Genomic DNA, 13,719 nt, shown 5'->3' with positions numbered 1-13,719 from the left:
CAAAAGTCTTCTATAGGCATATAATTAAGAGTAAGAGGAGGGGTGGGACCGATTAGGGACCAAAAAGGAGACCTATGCATGGAGGTAGAGGGCAAGGCTGAGGTACTAAATGAGTACTTTGCATCTGTCTTCACCAAGGAAGAAGGTGCTGCCAAAGTCATAGTGAAAGAGGAGGTAGTGGAGATACTGGATGAGTTAAAAAATTGATAAAGAGGAGGTACTGGAAAGGCTGTCTGAACTTAAAGTTAATAAGTCACCAGGACTGGATGGGATGCATCCGAGGATGCTGAGGGATATTTCAGGAGGAAATCGTGGAGATACTCACCGTAATCTTCCAATCCTCCTTACGGGGGTGGTGCCAGAGGACTGGAGAATTGCAAATGTTACACCCTTGTTCAAAAAAGGGTGTCAGGATAAACCCAGCAACAACAGGCCAGTCAGTTTAACCTCGGTAGTGGGGTAGCTTTTGGAAACAATAATCAGGGACAAAGTTAACAGTCACTTGGACAAGTGTGAATTAATTAAGGAAAGCCAGCACGGATTTGTTAAAGGCAAATCGTGTTTAACCAACTTTGATCGTGTTTTTTGATGAGGTAACAAAGAGGGTTGATGAGGGTAATACAGTTGACATGGTGTATATGGACTTCCAAAAGGCATTTGATAAAATGTCACATAATAGGCTTGCCAGCAAAGTTGAAGCCATTGGAATAAAAAAGACAGTGGCAGCATGGATATGAAGTGGTGAACAGTTGTTTTTTGGACTGGAGGAAGGTATACAGTGGGGTTCCCCAGGGGTCGGTACTAGGACCACTGCTTTTCTTGATATATATTAATGACTTGGATTTGGGAGTACAGGGTACAATTTCAAAATTTGCAGATGACACAAAACTTGCAAGTATAGTGCACAGTGAGGAGGATAGTGATAGATTTCAAGAGGACATAGACAGGCTGGTGGAATGGGCGGACACATGGCAGATGAAATTCAACGCAGAAAAGTGCGAAGTGATACATTTTGGTGGGAAGAACGAGGAGAGGCAATATAAACTAAAGGGTACAATCCTAAAGGGGTGCATGAACAGAGAGACCTGGGGGTATATGTACATAAATCATTGAAGGTGGCAGGTCAGGTTGAAAAAGCGGTTAAAAAAGCATACAGGATCCTGGGCTTAATAAATAGAGGCATAGAGCACAAAAGCAAGAAAGTTATGATGAACCTTTATAAAACACTGGTTCGGCCTCAACTGGAGTATCGTGTCCAGTTCTGGGCACTGCACTTTAGGAAGGATGTGAAGGCCTTAGAGAGGGTGCAGAAAAGATTTACGAGAATGATTCCAGGGATGAGGGATTTCAGTTATGTGGATAGATTGGAGAAGCTGGGGTTGTTCGCCTTAGAGCAGAGAAGGTTGAGAGGCGATTTGATAGAGGTGTTCAAAATCATGAGGGGTCTAGACAGAGTAGATAAAGAGAGACTGTTCCCATTGGCAGAACGGTCGAGAACCAGAGGACATAGATTTAAGGTGTTAGGGAAATTGATGGGATTGAAGGCCGATAAATCCCCAGGGCCTGATAATCTACATCCTAGGGTACTTAAGGAAGTGGCTCTAGAAATGGAAGATGATCAGCAATGCATCTACTAACATTCGATGGAATCTGGAACAGTACCCGTGGATTGGAGGGTAGCTAATGTTACCCCACTATTCAAAAAAGGTGGTAGAGAGAAAACGGGGAATTACGGACCGGTAAGCCTGACATCGGTAGTGGGGAAAATGCTAGAGTCCATTATACAGGTAGACTATCCTTTATCCGAAAACCTCGGGATCAGCCGAGTTTCGGATAAAGGAGAATTTCGGATTTCGGAAGGTGGGTCGGCGGGGGTCCGCGGGGGGGGGGGGTCGGCGGGGGGGGGGGGTCGGCGGGGGGTCGTGCGCACGACTTACGCTGACGCTCAGCGTAAGTCAGTCGGGGTCGGCGGGGGTCGGGGCCGGCGGTTGGTTTCCTTTTAATCTAGCATTCTGACACACTGTGAGTATATGACTTGCCCGTGGTCCTGGAGATCTGGTTTAAATGTAAAATCTTTGTGGAAGGTGGATCCTATTAGTCTTGAGCTTTGGAGTGCACGTCATGCCTGATGTGAGAAATTGACTGTCCGAGAGGCCGTGGTGCATTCAAAACTGTACGCTGATCTTGCAAATTCTTGTCCTCATCACAAACAGTGTTAGAGATGAAAAGTGATTGGAGTAACCCAGGTGACTCAGTGAGTAAATACATTTCTGCAAAGGATCTGAGATTAGTGGGGTTGCATAATCCGCAAAATTCAAAATCAGAACACCAAGTCCTGCTGGCGGTTGTCGGGGCCGGCGGGGTCCGCGGGGGGGTCGGCGGTTGTCGGGGCCGGTGGGGGTCGGCGGTTGTCGGGGCCGGCGGGGTCCGCGGGGGGGTCGGCAGTTGTCGGGGTCGGCGGTTGTCGGGTCCGCGGGGGGGTCGGCGGGGGGTCGTGCGCACGACTTACCCTTTATCCGAACTTCCGAAACCGGAACCCTCTAAAAACCTTCGGTTTTTTCGTTCAGCGTAAGTCGTACGCACGACTTACGCTGAACGAAAAAACCTTCGGTTTTTAGAGGGTTTCGGTTTTCGGAAGTCCGGATAAAGGGTAGTCTACCTGTAAAAGATGTAATAGCAGAGCACTTGGAAAACAGTGACAGGATCGGACAAAGCCAACATGGATTTACAAAAGGTAAGTCGTGCTTGACTAATCTACTGGAATTTTTTGAGGATGTAACTAGTAGAATAGATAAGGGAGAACCAGTGGATGTGGTGTATTTGGACTTTCAGAAGGTTTTCGATAAGGTCCCACACAAGAGATTAGCGTGTAAAGTTAAGGCACATGGGATTGGGGGCAAGGTATTGACTTGGATAGAGAACTGGTTGGCAGACAGAAAGCAAAGAGTTGGAATAAACGGGTCTTTTTCCGAGTGGCAGGCAGTGACTAGTGGGGTACCGCAGGGATCGGTCCTTGGACCCCAGCTATTCACAATATATATTAATGATCTAGACAAGAGAACTAGATGTAATATCTCCAAATTTGCAGACGACACAAAGCTGGGTGGGCATGTGTGCTATGAGGAGGATGCCAAGAAACTACAGGATGATTTGGACAGGTTGGGTGATTGGGCAGAAGCATGGCAGATGCAATATAACGTGGATGAATGCGAGGTTATCCACTTTGGTGTCAAAAACAGGAAGGCAGATTATTATCTGAATGGCAATAGATTGGGAGAAGGGGAAGTGCAACGAGACCTGGGTGTCCTTGTGCACCAGTCGCTGAAGGTAAGCATGCAGGTGCAGCAGGCGGTTAAGAAGGCAAATGGTATGTTGGCCTTCATAGCGAGAGGGTTTGAGTACAGGAACAAGGATGTCTTTCTGCAGTTGAAAGGGCCTTAGTGAGACCACATCTTGAGTATTGTGTGCAGTTTTGGTCGCCTTATCTGAGGAAGGATATTCTTGCCATGGAAGGAGTTCAGCGAAGATTCACTAGGCTGACACCTGGGATGGCAGGAATGACGTATGAGGAGAGATTGGGTCGATTGGGCTTGTACTCGCTGGAGTTTAGAAGAATGAGAGGGGAGCTCATTGAAACTTATAAAATTCTGGCAGGACTAGACAGACTAGATGCAGGGAAGATGTTCCCGATGGTCGGGGAATCCCGAACCAGGGGTCACAGTCTAAGGATAAGGGGTAGGCCTTTTAGGACAGAAATGAGGAGGAATTTCTTCACCCAGAGAGTGGTGAACCTGTGGAATTCTCTACCACAGAAGGCAGTAGAGGCCAATTCATTAAATATATTCAAGAAGGAGTTGGATATATTTCTTAAGGCTAAAGGGATCAAGGGGTATGGGGAGAAAGCAGGGACCGGGTACTGAACTTGGATGATCAGCCATGATCGCATTGAATGGCGGAGCAGGCTCGAGGGGCCGAATGGCCTACTCCTGCTCCTATCTTCTATGTTTCTATGTTTCTAAGGTGATTGGCAAAAGAACCAAAGGTGATGTGAGGAAAAACTTTTTTACGCAGCGAGTGGTTAGGATCTGGAATGCACTGCCTGAAAGGATGGTGGAGGCAGACTCAATTGTGGCTTTCAAGAGGGAATTGGTTAAGTACGGAAGGAAAACAATTTGCAGGGCTACGGGGAAAGGACAAGGGAGTGGGACTAGCTGAGGTGCTCTTGCAGAGAGCTGGCATGGGCTTGACGGGCCGAATGGCCTCCTTCTGTGCTGTAACCATTCTATGATTCTGTGATTCCTGTCCCAGTACTGGTGCCAGTGTCCCATAAAATGGAACGCCTCCTTCCTACACCACTCCTTTAGCTATGTGTTGACTTTCCTAATCTGTTTATCCCCAGATTATTACCCTGTGGTCCTACTTTTCAATTTAGCTCCCAACTCCTGATACTCCCTTTAGCAGGACCTCATACTCCCTTTAACAGAATATTTTACTTTTTCTTGTGAGAAATTATATCTGATGCTCAGCAGCAGTGGTTTCAGCTGAAAAGTTGCTTCCTTGCACTGGCTTTTAAGAGAGACCATTATTGACTTTACTGTTTGGGGCAGGAGATGATAAATTGTGCATTAGTTTCTTACAGCTGCCACAGCTTCTGTTTCTTTTCCCAAACTCCAGACTGTTCATCTGTACTGAACAGGTGACATTTTGTGAGGGGGTCATAATCTGCTGTTAACACTTTTATTTTTAGTTGTCTGAATCTACCAGGAGGCATAATTACTTTGTAAACCAGTACTGTGAAAAAAGACAGCAAAATCTAGCCACTGCTGGCTTATAAAGCGCAGCTCCTGTTTAGAAAGGACAGCTAAAAATGACGGCGAATGCCATTATTGTCCATGCAGATCATTTGGATTCCATGGTGGCTTCATCTGCATTTTCAAAGTGTCGGCTTCCAATAGCTGCAGAGATTATTCTTCACAGTCAGAATTTAAGTAACAACAGTTTGGGAGAGACACTGGAGTAAATAATTTACATTACAAGCACTCCCACGCCAACGAAGGAAAACACTCCGACATACATTTCTACAATTGTTTTTTTTTAGTTAAATGCACTTCAAATTAAAAATGTTTCTAAATATGACACTTCTTCACTTAGCCTTGGCTCCCAGTATCCTTTGCCCTCCCCCACCTGCACTGCTGCAATGAAAGCTGGGAGCTCCTAAGAGTGCAGGCTGCTGAAGCTTTAATGAAGACATTTTATGTTTCAGTGCCACTGCCTTGAAAACACCATGAATAAGGTCGTTTTGATATAGATGCCAGCCACCACGACTTTTTTTTTAAATTCCATTTTTTAAATTGGATACAGGGATTGGAAATTTTCTAATGAATACATTTACAGGCAAGGCTATTGTGAAGCTTTATCCTAGCATTTTCCTTTAAAAACAAATACTATTTGGCCCCTAAAATCACCCGTGAAAAATGTCATACCAACATTGGAACTGCATGAAAACAACAGTACATTGAGACATTCAATAGCCCCACTGGTAGAGTGCTGGATTTCCAATCAGAGTGCCTGAATATGAATCCAAACTTATAATTAAAACTTGATCAAAAGATGGGATTCACTAGAGTACTTGCTGCCCACTTGCAATAGGCCTCCTGATTGTCAAACTTCCAGTGACTCTGGTAATGACGAGCTTACCTTCCTGACTGACTGAAGAAAGAAATAAGGTCATAGTAGCCGAACAAAACTGCTATGTAATTTATCTAACTATAATATATTAAAAAACCTGCATCTCTGCGCACTTCCTACTAGCTTTTTCCCACATAAATTAAAGGTGCGGACAAGGTGTGTTCAGCAAGGACGGGATATGGGCAGCAGAGTTTAACATGAAGGAATGGATGAGGGTTTGGGCAGGGTTGGGGTGGAGGTGACCCATGTTACAGAGATGGAAGTAGGCAGTCTTGGTGACGGAGAAGATCGAGTCTCTGAAACTCAGCTCGGGGTCGAACAACACGCCAAGGTTGTGAACAGTCTAGCTCAGTGTGAGTCAATGATCGAGGAGCAGGATGGAGTCAGTGATGAAGGAGCGGAGTTTCTGGCCGGGGACTGATGGTGTTGGCCTCAATCTTCCCCGTGATGACCTGGAGGAAGTTGCGATGTTTGAGACTGGATGTCGGACAAGCAGTCTGATTGTAGAGGGACAGTGGACGGGTCGAGAGTAATGGAGGTGGAGAACTGGGTGTCTTTGGTGTGCATGTGGGAGCTGAGTCTATGCATGCCAATAACACCCAGCTCTCATTGATACATTTAAGGGGATGTTAGATAAGTACAGGAGGGAGAAAGGAATAGAAGGATATGTTGATGGGGTTAGATGAAGTAAGGTGAGAGGAGGCTCGTGTGAAGCATAAACACTGGTATAGACCAGTTGGGCCAAATAGCCTGTTTCTGTGCTGTAAACTATATGAATTCTATGCCCACATTTACAATGGAGACCTGTCATGCTGTAATTACACATCCCTGCCAGTGGGTATGCTGCAGAGCCACCATTGGCAGGAGAGTGTAATCACAGCATGGCAAGTTTACATAAACCGTGTCCATTCTAGATGTGGACATAGGAATTTATAATGGAAATATTAAAATAAGGACAGAATGTATAACTTAAATTGGATCCACTGATCCAATTAGCCCCATCTTCTAACCCTGCTTTACCTGAAGACCACACATGGTCTTGACTCCCAATGTACAGTGCCACAGGAGATGGACTATTATATCATAAATATTGTGACCAGTTAATTTACCAGTATGTAAAGGGACTTGTCTATAATAAAAACAGAAAATGCTGAAAATACTCAGCAGGTCAGGCAGCATCTGTGGAGAGAGAAACAGAGTTAACGTTTCAGGTCGATGACCTTTCGTCAGAACTGGAAAGAATTAGAGATGTAACAGGTTTTAAGCAAGTACAGAAGCAGGGAAAGGGGGGAGGGGAGGAAAGAACAAAAGGGAAGGTCTGCGATAGGGTGGAAGGCAGGAGAGATTAAATGACAAAATGGATGACAGTGCGAGGGAAAAGGAGCTGGTAATGGGGCAAGTAAAGAAACGAAATTGTTGAACTCAGTGAGTCTGGAAGGTTATAACCTCGAGCTTCCGTTGAGCTTCATTAGAACAGTGTAGGAGGCCGAGGTCAGAGTGGGAGTGAGGCGGAGAATTAAAATGACAAGCGACCGAAGGTCAGGGTCACGCTTGCAGTCCGAACGGAGGTGTTTTTATTTTCTGTTTTTATTTCAGATTTCCACGATCCGCAGTATTTTGCTTTTGACTTGTCTATAATGGCTGCCTGAAGAACTGGTTCAGATATTACCCATGTGCAAACATTGCTTCTATTAACAATAATGTATTGAGGACTGAAGTGTATATTTTTTTACATTTGAACTGTTACTGCAGACGAGCTTCTGAAATCTGCAGTAACTCCAAAGTCCCTGATCTTATCACTTGCTGTATAACGTAGAAAAATGTCCCACGGCACTTCAAGGACCAAATGGACATCGAGCATTCTTGCAAACCTTCCAAAAGCTTGATTATAGTGTAGTGTTAGTAGAGACCCATCTTCTTGTTTGGTGATTGTTAAATAATGCTGGCGTTCAGGAGAGAGGGGAAAGAAACTTCCAGTGGTGAGCGCGCATAAAGTATGTAAAGAAAAATATTAATTTCAAAATTCATAGCAGTGCTAATGGCTGGAGACTCAAATCTATTTAACGTGAAACCGCAATGAATTTCAGTATTGGAAACTCTGTGAATGAGGACAGACCTGGCTGCATACTTCTATAAACTAAGCTAGTGCAGCGTCAGAAGCTGCCAAGGATTCAGTTGCAGTGTCAGTGTGATAAGATGTAGGCTGAATTCGCTTCTTGTGCAGCTGCTGTTCTTTTCTTATGCAAATGGTCTTTAATAAGCATGATCTGATCTCAAGATTTGAAGAAAATTAGACATTCGGTTCTATAAATGAATGTTTTCATTGTCTTTTTTTTTCCTGCTGATTTTTTTTTCCAGTGTTTTCTCTTCATCGCTCTGACATTCTTGGCAGAAACCTACTCTACTTGAAGCTGAACTGGTTTCTGCAGTCATTTAAAGAGAAGGCGATCATGTAACCCGGAAAATGATACAAAGGCAGAATATGTTTGTGACAAGACTGCCTCGATGTTAGCTAACTATCATGTTTAGAGTACTGCAAAACTAACACTGTGGCATGCTTTTATGGTAATGAGATGAAGTTGCTCCAAGGTGTTGACATTTATTTTACTTCAGGTTCAAGTTCTGCTGTATCTGCATTGCACATAGCACGACAAGAAAAGCAGCTTAGATTCGATTTGCCTCTGAGAAGGGAAAATCCTCAGATGAATTTCAGTAATTTTTTCATTACTGTTGTGCCGCTGAAGCAGAAAATCCAGGATGATTCTGGTCTGTCCTGATTCTACCAGAAGTGATTCACACAATTGCAGCTATTAAATTGGTGACGAACACAAACTTACTTGAAATGGTCGTGTTCACAGATCATCATGGCAATCCATTGCTGTCTCCTGCGGTGCTGTCACTGCACTGTAACACGTTATTTATAACATCTTAAGAAACTCTGTGTAATTATGACAAATTATACACCAATATTCCCATTCGATTGGAAGTGTTACACAAAGACACCACCTTTATTTCTGCTATAAAAGGAAGTGTGAAGCAACTTGACAAGACTCACATTTTTCAAACCTTTAATCGCTGGTATTTTTAACTCTGTGCCAAAGGTTGGTTCCAGTCACATATACTATATTCAAGTATTGCACCTCCATGTAGCTTATGTTTTCAAGATCTTAAAGTAAGGATACAAACTGAAACTACATGGGAATAAAACATTTTGCCTTTGTTGAACTGCATTCATTGTCACTAATATTTTTCTTCAGCTACCATAATAAAATTGATAACTCTCTCTGATTTCTATTCAAGTTATACAGAAGCACATGTGGAAGAATCAGATACATGCCTCTCACCCCTCCCCCACCCCCCAAAAAACTAGAACACATATGATTGGGCACAATGACTCAGATCTTGCACTCTCCCTCTGCCAATTTCTAAGTGGAACTAGGGCAGCAAAGGGGACAAGGCGAGTTTGGCTGCACCCCCATCTAATCTCTTGTCCATTGGATTTCCCAGCAGTGACCTTCAATGCCTCTGTAGGTTTATTGAACAATGTGCTAATGACAGAAAAACATCATCTGGCTTTTTTTTTTCCATCGCTTGACCCCAACTTTGGGAAAAGAGTGACAAACAACTAAAAGTAACCCTTTAAAATAGCATTAAATGTTAACAAACTAGCATTTTACATAGTCCTTCGTAGACTTAAGAATTGATACTGAGCAAATTGTACATGTGCCAGTTTGCCCTTCTAAAAATTCAGTATCTATGTAGATTTGTTACTGTATTCAAAACAAGAGGGTATTGTTGAAATTCCAGAGTGCCCAGTGGCAATCCTGGCACTGTTTGGCTATAGCTTTCCATTGCTGATTGGAATTGGACCTGCACATAGCTGTTTGTTATATTTTTTAACTAATGGATGTTCAGAAAAAGTTGCTCTGACCATGGTGATACTTGTGTGAAATATGGTCCACATTTAATGTACTTGAGATAAGAAATGTTTCTCAGTGTGTGATGCTGAGGCACATACATTTTATTAAAATCAAACTCCAATTGATAATGCACTTCACTTTACTTGATTTATAAACTAAATTGAAAATTCTAGGTATGATTTGCTCAGGCATTTTGGTTGGGTTTTAGATCTAAAGCCAAAACATTGATTTTTAGCTTCAATTAACTACTTTATAGTAGTATATATACGAACATATAAAATCGACAGGCAGGAACAGACCAGCTGGTCCATCTAGCCTGCCCCACGCAACCGTGCAGCTTTGAGAATCACAATTAGGCACCCATATCCACCAGCACTCACACTCACTTGCCCACCATCAGTCATGTAAGCTCCTGGGAAATTCCTCTCTGACTCCCTCAGGTGATTGAATCTAGTGCAGGAGATCACACAGACCGTGCATACAGCACCTGGTATTAGACCTACCTTTTATAAAAAGTGATCTTCCTCCGAATCAGGAGCTAGTCCAGTGCCTTTGAAGGCACAGAGAGTGTCTGAATTCATCATGTGAGCCAGTAACTTGTTCCATAGATCTAACATCCTCTGGGAAAAGAAGAACCGTCTAACCTAGCCTTAGCCTGTCGTAACTTATATGTGTGACCTCTGGTCTTCCCCAACCTATATTTTCGACTTTCCTATCATTTTGGGAATACAGTCTACTCCTGCTAATTCAAAGTAATTTTTTTGCACCAAAAATGTTGAATTTTCCGTAATTCTAATTAAGCAGTGTAAATACTATAAACAGGACAAAGAATTACTGGAGTAAGTGCAAAAAAGATTTACAAGGATGGTACCAGAACTGAGAGATTACAGCCATTGGAAAAGATCGAACAGGTTGGCATTTTTTTTCTATAGCAAAGAGAAAGTGACCTGATCGAGGTCTTTAAAATTATGAATGGGTTGGACAGGGTAGATAGAGAATGTTTCTACTTGTGGGAGAATCCAAACTAGGGGCCATAAATACAAGATAGTTACAAATAAGTAAAATGGAGAAATAAGGAGAAATGTCTTCAGTCCGAGAATGGTTGGAACGTGGAACTCACTACCACGGGAAGTGGTTGAGGCAAATAGCTTAGATGCTTTCAAATGGAAACTAGATGAGTACATGAGAGAAAAAGGAATAGAAAGATATGCTAAAGGCTGAGATGAGGGAGGGAGAGAGAATGGGAGGAGACTCGTGTGGAGTATAAATACCAGCACAGACTAGTTGAGCTGAATAGCCTGTTTCGGTGCTGTATGTTCTATGTAAGACTTAAAGTGACAAGTGGTACATGGCTTTAGCACAGCAAATATTGGAGCTACGGAAGGAGGTCCAGAAAGGAGTATATGGAAAGCAGAACTAGAACAGTAATGAGATCACCACGCATTTATATATTACCTTTTAATATAGAAAAAAACCCAAAGGCATTATACAGGGAGTGAGGAAAATAAAATGAACGCTAAGCCAAAGAAAGAGAAGTTTGGATGGACATTCAAAAGCTTAGTACAAGTGGTAGATTTTAAGATGAAGAAAGGGAGGCAGGGAGGAATTTGAGAGTGGGACCGAGGTGGCTAAAGTTCCAGCTGCCACAATAGACCAGAGTCCAAGAAATGGAGGCCTAGAAATTCATTGACGCCACTTTTGGGGCGCTAAAGTGGGGCGTCCGCTAAAGTTTGCGGCCACCGCCAAATCTAGGTCACTTCTCCGATATTCATTAGCTTCGCCCTACTAGTTCGGGCGAGCGCTAAAACTGCTGCTGGACGCCTCTCTTTGGGCGCTAAGCCGGAGGTGGTGATCGATAGCGCCGAGGCCGGGCGCAGCGCAGGTGCGGCCATCTCGTGATTGACAGCAGACACCCTGGCGCCGGCCAGCTCTTAAGGGGGAAGGGTCGACTGTGTCTGCTGCCACGCCCTGGATAGTGGAGCCCTCCAGCTAGGCCTGAACACTGCTGCTGGACCCAAATAGCGCCTGAAGACATGGAGAAGGCCCGTGAACGTGCGCAGCGCTTCTCAGAGCGTGATCTGAGTGTGCTGCTTGCTGCTGTGGAGAAGAGGCGCCATGTTTTGTACCCGGACAATGGCAAGAAGGCAACGGTCCGCGTCTACAGGAGAGCCTGGAGGCATGTCGCCAGCAAGCTGTCGGCCAACAGCGACGTCCCCAGGACCAGTGCCCAATGCCGCAAAAAAGTTAAATGACCTCGCACGCATTGTCAGGGGAGTACCCTTTCCAATGACCTCCTCATCCTTGCATGTGCACCTCACATTATGGGCAAAGGGACCTGAAAGCTCTAATGGCCAGCCTTCATCCAGCAGCTATGGCACAGGCATGAGCATCAATTGCACATTCTGCACTGAACACACTGGCCAAGCTATTCCACCATGGGAGGCAGTGCACACCAGATCATGGCGACACACTGGCCAGGCTATTCCACCATGGGAGGCAGTGCACACCAGATCATGGCGACACACTGGCCAGGCTATTCCACCATGGGAGGCAGTGCACACCAGATCATGGCGACACACTGTACTTAGAGGCCGTCCCTTCTCTTGCAGGCCAAGCTGGCGAATAATCGCAAGAGCCGGACTGCGACCGGGGGAGGACGACCCCATATCCAGCCACTCACCGACCTGCAACATCGCGTGGAGCGCCTCATGGGTGGCCGGGTGATTGGGCCCGTTGCATGTGGAGATGCCGACCCTGTTCTGGGCAGCAATGGTAAGGACATCACCTTTTGCACCTCTCTCGTCCCACTTGCGCATCAGATCTACATCCTTTGCCACTGTCCGACCAATGCGCTGAATGCCACCACTCATGCATCCCGCACTGACGCCCTCTCCTCACTCTAAAGCTACTCTTGTGCCTTCCTGCTTTCAGATGGTCAAGAGGAGGTCCCTCAACTTGCCAGTGACAGACCCTCCGAGGAGGAGCAGGAGGAGGAGCAAGAGGAAGGCGGCCCATCAGGGGAACCCTCAGCCGCGGCCACCCAGGCCAATGTAGGGGACACGTCTTCCCTGGAGGGCAGCGTGGCGGAAGTGTCGAAGGGGAAGGGAGCTCCTGGGACCTGCGTGCTGCAGAAAGGCGGGAGTGGGGTGGAAGCTCGGCGGCCTTCTCCCCAGAGGGGGGATGCGTCGGAGGGGAGTCCAATTGCTGGGCCCAGCGGCCGCCAGCAACGCAGGAAGGGTCGGCCAGCTCGGCGGCCTTCTCCCCAGAGGGAGAGTCCGGCCTCCAGTCAGGAAATGCTCTTCGCCGAGGAGATGGAACGCCTCGAAGACTTGTCCGCGGACTCGGAGCGCCGGCACACGGAGCTCATGGCGGCAGTGGCACGGTTGCCTGAGTCCATCGATTCCCTCTCTCGGAGTGTGGCCGAGTTCGGGCCCTTAGAGGCCACCAGTCGGGCGGAATACCGGGCAGATCTGTCAGCGACTGGCCAGGTGATTAGTGGTGCCGTCCAGTCACTGGCTGCTCTGCTGCGGTCAGTGAACAGGTCAACACGGGCACTCACTGCTGCCACACTCGCTGTGTCAGCCAGGCATCGCCAGGGCACCCGGCGCGCTGCAGCAGCACATCGGTCTGTCCCTCGGCAGATTGGTGCGCATGCTGCAGTGCTGGCCCGGGCGAGTGCCAGTGTCTCAGGCGACCAGCGAGCGCCTGCCATCCGCCAGCTTGCCGCCATTCCTCCAGCCGCCACTGCCACTCCCCCAGTGGAGCTGCCAGGAGCTGCTGCAGCGACTGATGCTGGCCAGCCACAGCTGCAGCAATCAACAGCCGGCCGCTCAACGGCCAGACCTCGACTAGGCCGACCCCCAAGGGCATCTGCCGTCACGACATGTGCCCCTCAGGAGCCTGCCCCCAGCCTTGCAGCAGCCAATGGCCTTACTTTGAGGCGGAGCAGCAGGGCGGGCAGGGGCCACCCAAAGATGGCCAAGGCATCGCCCTAGCGGGCCAAATAGTCGAATGTGTGGCCATTTGTGTTTGTTTCTTGAGGCCGAGAATTGGATGTTTGTTTTTTGAAGGCCGATGATGTGATGTTTGTTTTGGACGAAGGCCGAGAATG

The 13,719-nt window shown here is 46.3% G+C and overlaps 1 protein-coding gene across 7 annotated transcripts in view; it reads left to right on the top strand.

The window, feature by feature from the left end:
• The window catches only part of sdk2b (sidekick cell adhesion molecule 2b), a 1,061,066-nt gene that overhangs the window by 221,681 nt on the left and 825,666 nt on the right, over positions 1 to 13,719 (top strand). The window lies entirely within an intron of this gene.

This window comes from Somniosus microcephalus, chromosome 21, assembly GCF_052327205.1.
Source record: "Somniosus microcephalus isolate GS21.2 chromosome 21, FLI_Smic_1.0, whole genome shotgun sequence".
In the NCBI taxonomy this organism is placed as follows: domain Eukaryota; kingdom Metazoa; phylum Chordata; class Chondrichthyes; order Squaliformes; family Somniosidae; genus Somniosus; species Somniosus microcephalus.
Note: the sequence above shows the minus strand (reverse complement) of the source record. Positions and strands in the feature narration are given on the sequence as shown.